General features: G+C 42.1%; 1 long non-coding RNA gene across 1 annotated transcript; it reads left to right on the top strand.

The window, feature by feature from the left end:
- The first annotated feature begins 258 nt into the window (after positions 1 to 258).
- LOC144204588 (uncharacterized) lies at positions 259 to 4,317 on the top strand. Its single transcript, XR_013327916.1, has 2 exons — positions 259 to 2,833; positions 3,191 to 4,317. It is a non-coding gene; the product is annotated as an uncharacterized LOC144204588 (long non-coding RNA).
- Positions 4,318 to 10,541: the final 6,224 nt, after the last annotated feature.

Below are 10,541 nucleotides of genomic sequence, written 5' to 3'. Positions count from 1 at the left end.
AGGCGGATAATAAGGAGGAGGGGAATGAGTTAAAAAAAAGGTTGATTATATATAACCATGATGACTCTGAAAGGACCACTCATATTATAAATCATTTCAAAAATGAGTTCTGCCAGAACTAACAAAACATGCATCATATTTTTAGTTTCTCAATCTATAAAGAAAAACACAATGTTGCCAAATTAATAAAGAACAGAAAAATACAAAGTAATTTATAATTCACTTTCTTAAAACTTTTTTTCATCATAATTTAATAAGCAAAAAAATATTTCACCTAAGGGGCTACTATATGCATTTAATGATCAAATTAATGGATGGAAGGCAAAATAGAGCCACTCTGCTTCCAGCGCAAGGCGGCCTGCGACATGGCCTTCGTCCCTCCAGAGACCATGCACCCTCATGCATCCTGTGTCAGCTTGCTTCCCTTCATTTGGGTCAATCTATGCTCTTTGCAATGTCCTCCCACTCACGCCTAACCCTGCAATGGAAACTTTACCTAATTGAGGACATATTGTCATAAATGCACACAATGCACCACTTTCTCAGGGTACTGAGAAGGGACAAATTGGACACCAAGCTTCTGGCAACCTTCTACAGAGCTACCGTGGAAAGCAGCCTGAGTTACGGCATTACAGTGTGGTATGGCGGAAGCACGGCAGCAGACAAAAAAGCCATGCAGAGGGTGTTAAACACTGCCCAGAAGATCGTCGGCTGCTCTCTGCCATCACTAGAAGACATTGCCAACCCCCGGTACCTCAGAAGAGCCGGGTCCATTGTTGGGGACCCATACCATCCTGGACACGGCCTGTTCCAGTTGCTTCCATCTGGCAGACGCTACAGGTCCTACAAAGCACAGACAAACAGGCTCAAGAACAGCTTTTTCCCAACAGCCATCAGGACTCTGAATCTGCAGCAACACGTGACGTGACGACAACACAAATCCCTTCTATGAAATTAAGTCGCAATGAAGTAACAGGAAGTTCCTTTGGCGTGGATTTGCCTTCCACAGGCTGACTGAGGGAGGGTAAGTATAAAGACTGTGAGAGGTAAGTGATCCATCTTATTCTTGTTGGCATCGGTGAAGCAACTTGCAGTCGCCGGATTGATGGCGCTCAAGGCGGAGAGCCAACAAGTATGAATATGTCATAAATAAATGTCATAAATGTGTCTTGCCTGGGAAGACGAACTTTTGGAGAAGCACTATACAATTTCGTCATACGCTGCTGAGGGTATGATGACTCCTAGGCTTTTTGTCAAGTCAATGATGACGACAATGCCTATGTCTGATTCTCATTTTTTTCATTTTTCATTAGTTTAACAGCAATTTATGCTCTTCAGACCTTCCTGTTGAGAGTTTGCATGTTCTCCTCGGGCTTCCATGGTACTATGGGTACTCCGGTGGAAGCCTGCGCCTTCCTACATCCCAAAAACATCCATGGTAAATTGGCTGAGTGTGATCTTAAGTGGTTGTCGGTCTCCTTTTGCCCTGTGATTGGCTGTCCGCCAATTCAGGTGCCCTGGCCTGACGCCCATGTTTAGCTGGGATAGGCTCTGGCACTCCACGCAACCCTTTTTAGGATAAGCAGTTCAGAAAATTAATGAATAAATTATTTTTTGGTACAAATTTACAGTGTTGCTGTAATTTACAATGTGGCGCAATTTTCGGTCCGTTTTTTAAATAAGCTGATGTATTATTAAAAACGTGTTTGCTTGAATATTTTACGGTTTTGACATTTTTTGTCATGTTTTGTTGTAAGTGTTGGGGAATTCCTAAAATAGTATTTGTCAAAGAAATTTACATTATCTCATATCATTTTTGATAAAAACTTTTCCCCAAAATATTTTCTAATATATCTTGATGTCGCATTTTTGCCTGTCAGATGTTTTTTTGAATTGTATGACATTTGGTATGAGAATTTTACCCTCAAAGCATCAGGCAATGTTGTGTTGTGGTTTGATCTCATCTTTCCTCACTACCATATAAACGTCATTGCCAGAGGTCAGACAAAGTGGCTGCTTAAGTGCATTAAATGACTTCCAGATTTGGGAGGCAACATCATATGTGCCTGTTTCATTCCTTAGGGTCATTCTTGCGCTCTCTTAGCATTAAAGCCCATGGATAGATGGGTTCCAAACACGCAGCCACTGGCATTATAATGGGTGAGTCATCGTTCATGTCCTTCTCATAACATTTATTTAAAGGAGGCTGTAGGTGTGTGCATTGTGTGTCATGAGTGAACTTTGTAAATCCACTGATGTCATGTGTGACATCATGCTAATGCACATGCCAAATGGTGGACTATCGGCTACTCCTCTCGGTTGTCGCCACAGGAACACCAAGGAATCGCCTGTTAGATTTGTCACACAATTTCTCCCAGATGGCCTTCCTGACTCAACACACTCATGTGGGAATTGAAGTCAGACCACTACAACGGCAGCAGGGGACTCAGATCACTGCGCCAACAGCGGGTTAATGAACAACATACACCCAACAAACTTCTAAAATGAGAGCTTATTAATCACATTGCAAAGAGGTAAACCTACTGTAAAACAGAAATGAAGCCAGTGCTTTTGGTTCTTTTTGCTTCTGGACATTTTGTACGGGCCACTTCATGGTGCAGAGGTTCACTTGCCTGATTCGATTCCCGCTGGTGGTGGTATGATTGTAAGTGTGAATGGTCATTTGTCTCTCTGTGTGCCCTAAGACTGAACGGCGACCAATCTATGGTGTAGTCTATCTTTCGGCAGAAGTCAGCTGGGACAGGCTCCCCTATAAACCCTTACGAGGCTATGCGGTACGGAAGATGAATGAACGTTTGATGCAGTGACAATTGTAAGTACTTAGTAACAGAGGTGGGTAGTAATTTTATTCCCTTAAGTAATTTTTCAGAATGTTTTACTTCTATACGTAGTTTTACTATGCTATACTTTTTGCTTTTATTTGACTAGAATTGTGAAGAAGAAATGCTGCTCTTTCTCTGCTACATTTGGCTACATTAAAGTCGTTACATTTTTCCTCATTGTTCTTTGTATTCAAATGTACTTTATTTTGCCTCAATAATGAACTATTTCACACTGCTGTTGTATTCCTGTCCTTGTCAGGGTAGGTTTTCTCCACTAATGGGCACTCAAACTTTTGGGACGGTAGATGTTTCATTCATTCATTTTCTGTACTAATTATCCTCACAAGGGTCACCAGGATAGGTGGGGCTTATGCCAGCCAACTGTGGACACCAGGTGGGTGACATCCTCAAGAGGTGGTTAGCCAATCACAAAGCAGAAGAAGAGGTTGTCTTGATCTAGCCTCGGCTGCGAAACATAGAAACCAGGAGCAGGAAAACGAGAGGGAAGAGCTGGTGCACAAATAAGAATTTTATTGAAAAATAATCATATGAATACATACTACATGGAAAAATAAAGAATAGGACAAAATTAACAAACATACAAACTTAACTTGGGAGACGAATCCGGAAACCTTACTCACAGAAGACAATACTCCCACACAGACTGACAAGGACACAGGGTTTAAAAGCATGGGCAGGGGAGTACAAGACAATTCCAAACACCTTGGTCACACGAGGTGAGGAGCACTGGAAAGACACAGAAGGTGAAACGCATTCATAATCACACAGACAGCACACACAAGTAAAACACAAGTAATAAGTTATAGTGCAGTGTAATAACAGCAGTTCATATAGATTACTTTAAAAAAGGACCACTGTGATAAAAATCGGATATTGACAGCATTTATTTGTTAGTTGAATATGTATTCTTTATTCCAAATACTTCTTGATTTGTACTTGACTAAATTCTATGTATCACATTTTTTTCATGAGTAAGTATTTTATAGTAATGCTACTTTTACTTGAGTAAAACCTTTAGCTACTCAATTCACCTCTGCTAATTAATGATTTAAAATCCACATTTATGATATAAAAGTCTTTGAAAACAAAATGAGACACTCAGTTGGGTGACTACCAATATGCACTGTGGGGTGTAGGAGTGGCATAGGCATAGCTGAGTGACTAAAGAATGACATTGAGCAGCAAACACTGTAATGGAAGATCGCTGTTTGAGTCCCTCACGTTGCTAACTGTGAGTCAAGAATGATAATTTTGGAGAGCCCAACATGCCAAGGAACATTAAATAGAAAATATGTTTTAAGGTGTTGTAGATAAACATTTAAGAACGTGAAGAATGCATATTTCGAAATTTTATGTTTTCAAAGAAAATCCCAAATGTGAAATCAATTTGTAGTTATTGTTTATGTTTATCTGTGAACATGTCTTCATATTAAAATGGATATTTTGCCCTTAATAGTCATGACTGCTTTCTAATTTACTCACTAGAGCTCTTTCTCATAGCCAGCTTTGTCCTTGAAGAAATTGTAATATTGTCGTAGTTTTGTAGACAGATGTGTCCTTGAAGAAATTATAATATTGTCTCATCTCATTTCATATCATGTCATCTTCTCCCGTTCAATCCGAAGTTGGGTCGCGGGGGCAGCAGCTTCAGCAGGGAGGCCCAGACTTTCCAGAATCGGTGACAGAGGGTAGCCCTGGCGAGGTCCGACCCCCACTGGAAACGGATCCGAACAAATTTAAACCCCCAAAATTTAATTTTGATGACCCCTGGGAACACAACCCCGAAGTTCCAATCCAAAGTCAATGATAGGTCTGAAAATACAACTTCAGGAGCAGGTTAAGAAAGAGTGAGATCAATTTAAATAGGAAATAGGTTTATTACCGGACTGCAGGATGGTTGGAGAATGCTCCGACAGCTGTGAACCTCTCACATTTTGTCTTCCTCGCAATTCTCTCTGATTGAACACTAGGTCAGTCTTTATATAGGAACCCAGGGTAATATTTCTAAGACAGTGATGTAGAACAGAGTTTATGTAAACAAAACTTTGGGCTAATATGGTTAGACATTAGCAGGTTTAAGTTGTATGCAAACACGATATTTTTATAGCTCACTCAAACTGCTGCAGCCTATCTTATATTGCGCGTTTCAAACAAACAGCTCCAAAGCGAGTTGGCCACATTCCACAATACAAGGAAACAATTGCAAAACCTTTTAGCCAGCCTTTGTTACACTTTGATAGGCAAACAAAAAATTGATAGGCCAGCTAGTTAGCTATCTTACAATTTGTGGTGCGAACAAACAATAGCAAGGCTAGATATTTTTTATAGCTCACACACACTGCCGCAGCCACTTATATTGCGGGATTCGAACAAACAGTTCCAAAGCGAGTTGGCCACTGTTGGGGCTACTTGCCAACACTTAAATAAACTCGAACACAGGAACACACACTGAGGCAGATAGAATGAAAGTTAAGGCCGCGTCTGCAGAGGCGGGGGAGTGGACAATTCAGAGGCCCGAGAGTGTGACTACTCTCCAGGCTCCTCAAAGCCATCTCCCGCCAAAAAAATGCTTCAACAGTGGTTTTATTAGAGATAAGACAATTCATAAAAATGTGAGGCGTTAATACAAATGAAGGAGGTGGACTACAAAAGGTTTAGTGCACATTTTAACCAATAGGTGTAAATTAAATTCTATTCTAGTAACTTTAATACATCATAGTGAAAAGGGTGCAAGATTAAATATATAAGAAAACAAATATATTTCACAGCCACATTCCACAATACAAGGTAACAATTGCAAACCCTGTTAGCCAGCCTATGTTACATTTCGTCAGGCGAACAAACAATTGCAAGGCAAGCTAGTTAGCCTATCCTACATTCCACTGTTTTAACAAAGAATTGTAAAAGTTTTGCCACATGGCTCGACAGGAACAAACAATTATTAAGCCAGTCGACAGGTCTACCCCACAATTCCCTCCTTTTTGTGACTATAAAAATATTAAAACTTCATTTGTTACGACGCTACTTTTAAATGAAATTGTTCACGAATCACTTCAAACTGGAGTTTAGACCAACCAGAAAAGGGCGAAAACCCTAACGCAGTTGACGGGAAAATTCCTCCCTTGACCTTCCGCTTTGGACGATCTACTGGTGTCTCAGAATAGGAAAGACATATTAATCAGTGTCAGACAGTAGCAAAACATCAGGGTCAGATTGGGATATGGGTTGTTGCATGGGTATGTGTACGAGTTAGCATTAGCTGGGTTTACACAATCATGGTAGTTCGACTGTGGCATTAATGGTACGTTTGTTCAAAGCTGAGAAGCAGGGTAAACAACAGGTTAGGATAACAAGCACGAGATTAACAACAGTTACAAATGGTAGAGGGGCTTTCAAAAGAGTGTGTTCATGAGCCTGAGAGGAACCAGTCAAGCCAACCTCCCTGTGGAACCGGATCTCCGGTCACAGCGCTCCGCATGTTCCCTATAGCCTGCAGGACGCGTCGGCAAGGATGAAGGCGCAGCACGAGTGTCCCACAATGGCCTACACACCTCCCCAATGGGTGACCACTCTGTCAAGAGCAGGGAGGCCCTGGAAAATCACCTGGGCCAAGGCGGCGACCTGGGCGTCTCGGCCTTGCCGCAGCCAGACTGATGCGCCGACACAGGACTGGAACCTGCAGTCAGTGGTCTCCAGACGCAGGGTGTTCCTTGCCACACGCAACCAGGGGAACAGAGTCATGAGGATTTTGGAGGAGACTGACCAGTGTTTGTGTTTGAGGGGCACATCCGAGCCCCACAGTGGATCATGGTCGTGAGCTCCGACACCCGTTCATTAGCTTTGACGGTGGTGGCCAGTTTGATGAAATTAGTGGTCAAATTCACACAGCGAGGTCCGTCCCCGCGTGGAGATGACCAGCACTTTCTTTTTATCACCTTGACAAGTACCATGTCGCCTTGGGACAGGACCTCCTGTGTGGAAGACCGAGAAGATGTTTGCAGATCGTTTGCATTTATCACAGTTCTTTCTTGGAACATTTGCACACCAGCTGAGTGAGAGAATCTGTTTCACCAGTCTCCTCCACCACCAGTCTGAGCCTTACTGTTCCATTGGTTCTTTCAAAGAGTCCAGCACTTTCGGGGCGGCAGGCACAATAATACCTCAGGTTGATTCCAAGATGCCATCCCATAGCTTGGATCATGCAGCTCACGAAGCGAGTGTTGTACCCCTGAATTTACGGGGTAGTTGTATTTCGCCTTTAAAAGACGGGTGAAATAATCAGACAGGTCCTTTGTTGTTTTCCAAGCCAACTTTCGTTATATCAAAGCAATTCACACAAACAGAATATACAATAACACCCGAATATATACATAGTAACATATTAACAACCCGTTATAACCCAAAACAATGTACTTGTTGCATAAACGATTATAACTTATGAGTATTGAAACTTGTTACCTTTTGTTCCGGCCGTCATATACTGCATACTATTACGCTACCGTTATAACGGCGGCCGAAGGTAGCTTGCTGTAAACACTACACCCGAGAATCGCACATTCACGCACACACATAAAAAAGTAAACAACCAGCGGCCGAAGGTAGCTTGCTGTAAACAATACACCCGAGACTCGCACATTCACGCACACACAAAAAAAAGTAAACAACCATCACTAAGCATTACATTATTTCTCACATGCTAACTATTGTCTCTTGCAAATCCCACACTCAATCGATATTCAAAGTAAAGCAACATACCTTTAAAAGACGGGTGAAATATTCAGACAGGTCCTTTGTTGTTTTTCAAGCCAACTTAGAGAAATGTCTGAATAGCCCGCTTTTATTCTATACACAGGTCTATGACCATTACGTAATCGCTGCGTATTTCGCGCGTCCCCATTACGTCATAGCTGCGTGTTCCGTGCACGTTTCGCGCGTCAAACCTGCGTACTTTGCGCACGCTTCGCGCGTCATAGCGGCGTGAGTCCCTTTTTCCCTTAACACCTGCACTCATTTATAACTTCACTTACTTCACCCTGTCACACTCTCCCCCACAAAAACAAATGTCGTCCCGACATTAATATGCTCCCAAACATTTCCCCTTCGGTGAGCCGATGCTCATTAAAGTCCAGGCGGCACGGGCCACAGTTCAAATATAATTCACAACTCGTACGGTCCACGTTTTACTGGATTGGCACTGTAATCAGGACGCGCTCTCCTGGTTGTAGCACAGAACTCCTCACTTTAGTGTCATAGTGCTTTTTACTTTTTTCTGCCGCTTTCCGTGCGTTCTCGGTGGCAATGGTGTACGCCTCCTCCATCCCACGTCTCCATTTCTCCACATAGTCCTGCTGTCCATCTGCATCGGACCTGTTGCACAGTCCAAAGAGCATGTCCACTGGGAGCCTCGGCGATCTGCCGAACAGTAGATAAAATGGTGAATAACCTGTCACATCACAACGGGTACAGTTGTAAGCATGCACAAGTTTATTCGAAGACTCCTTCCAATTCGATTTCTGTGTCTCAGTCGGTTCTGGTTCAGTTTCATTTGTCCTTTTGCCAGCGGATTCAATATTTGAAGAGGAGCTAATTTCTTTTGCGTTCAGAGGTTTAGCTTGTACGTTTCTGGATGTCCGAATGTCTGGTTTTGGTTTGACCTCTGGGAATCTACTCATCTTGGTCTGTTGAGTAGGAATCAACTCACTAGATTTTTGACATTCAAGGGAAGACTTGTCAGTATCTCTACCATATTGGGTCAAAGCTCTTGTTGATTCTATCTTTAACCTCTCATTCGCCTGTTCTTGTTCCCTTTCTTTCAAGAATGTAACTTTTTCCAGCTTCAGTAATTCAAGCTCCTCTTTCAGTACTTCTTCCCTCTAGAGAGATGTCATATTCTCTCTTTCTGTTGCTTGCTTGGTCTGAAAAAGTTTCTCCTTCTCCACACAAGCATGTCCACCTGTTTCTCCAGAGCAATTTTCTCTTCTTGAAGTACGCTAATCTCATCAGTTTTCTGCTGCTCAGCTTGTTCAAACTGAAGTTCAAGATGGTCAATCTTTTTCTGAAAGGCTTCTCTCTGTCGCGATATGTCCTCTTCCAGTTTTTTGATGATGTGATCTTTAGATTGAACGATTTCATCAGTATGTAAGTTTTCTAGCGCCAAGAGTTTTTTCTGTCGGGCTATTTCCTCTTCATAAGATGAAAGCTTCAATTCTTTTGCCTCCACATCTGCTGCTGCCTTTGCTAAACAGCCAACTGTTTTGTCAAGCTGGTTCTGCAACTCTACATTTTCGCACCGCAGATTTTCTATAGCTTCATTTCTCGCAGAGAGCTGCTCCAACAAATCTCTTCTTTGCTTATCGCTCTCTTTATTTTGCCTAGCTTGTTCTTGTTTCAGCGATTCAAGGTCCTTCTTGAGAATTTTTTCGCGCTCAAGAAAGGCCAAGTGTTCACTATTTATTGCCTGCTTTGCCCCAAAAAGTCTATGCCACCCCAGACTTCTGTCTTCATACAACATCCTTATCCCCTCTTTTAATTCTAACAACTCAGCCATACCTTGATCCTCTTCGTCCTTGAGTTCGCTCCTTTCCAAGTGGTTATAGATGTGACCCAACAATGTCATTTGTGATGTGCGTTCTGGACTCTCTGTGTTCAGAAAATCACATATTTCTAACAGGTCATTAACTGTTAGCTTGTCCAACATTTCTTCTACCTCTAGGCGTAACTGCTCCCGTTCCATTTCCATTTTCTCAACACTGTAGGAGTTTGGTTTATGATGCAAAAGTGGACACTGAAATGGCACGTTTTTACCGTCTCTCTGATGATCTCTACTGGCCTCAGATGACGAGTACTCTGCCAACTTCACGTTCCTTTTAACAGCAACACCTCTCCTCACTGTCTTGTTCCTGGTTGTGGTGTAGGTTTTGCTGGCTCAGCATTCAGTAGTCAGGTTGTGAATACTGGTCATCTCAGCAGCAATCCCAGCGGTGCCTCCAAAAATGTTGTACCCCTGAATTTACGGGGTAGTTGTATTTCGCCTTTAAAAGACGGGTGAAATAATCAGACAGGTCCTTTGTTGTTTTCCAAGCCAACTTTCCTTATATCAAAGCAATTCACACAAACAGAATATACAATAACACCCGAATATATACATAGTAACATATTAACAACCCGTTATAACCCAAAACAATGTATTTGTTGCATAAACGATTACAACTTATGAGTATTGAAACTTCTTACCTTTTGATCCGGCTGTCATATACTGCATACTATTACGCTACCGTTATAACGGCGGCCGAAGGTAGCTTGCTGTAAACAATACACCTGAGACTCGCACATTCACGCACACATATAAAAAAGTAAACAACCAGCGGCCGAAGGTAGCTTGCTGTAAACAATACACCCGAGACTCGCACATTCACGCACACAAAAAAAAGTAAACAACCATCACTAAGCATTACATTATTTCTCACATGCTAACTATTGTCTCTTGCAAATCCCACACTCAATCGATATTCAAAATAAAGCAACATACCTTTAAAAGACGGGTGAAATAATCAGACAGGTCCTTTGTTGTTTTTCAAGCCAACTTAGAGAAATGTCTGAATAGCCCGCTTTTATTCTATACACAGGTCTATGACCATTACGTAATCGCTGCGTATTTCGCGCGTCCCCATTAGGTCA

The sequence above is a fragment of the Stigmatopora nigra genome, chromosome 11 (assembly GCF_051989575.1).
Source record: "Stigmatopora nigra isolate UIUO_SnigA chromosome 11, RoL_Snig_1.1, whole genome shotgun sequence".
Lineage (NCBI taxonomy): Eukaryota > Metazoa > Chordata > Actinopteri > Syngnathiformes > Syngnathidae > Stigmatopora > Stigmatopora nigra.
Note: the sequence above shows the minus strand (reverse complement) of the source record. Positions and strands in the feature narration are given on the sequence as shown.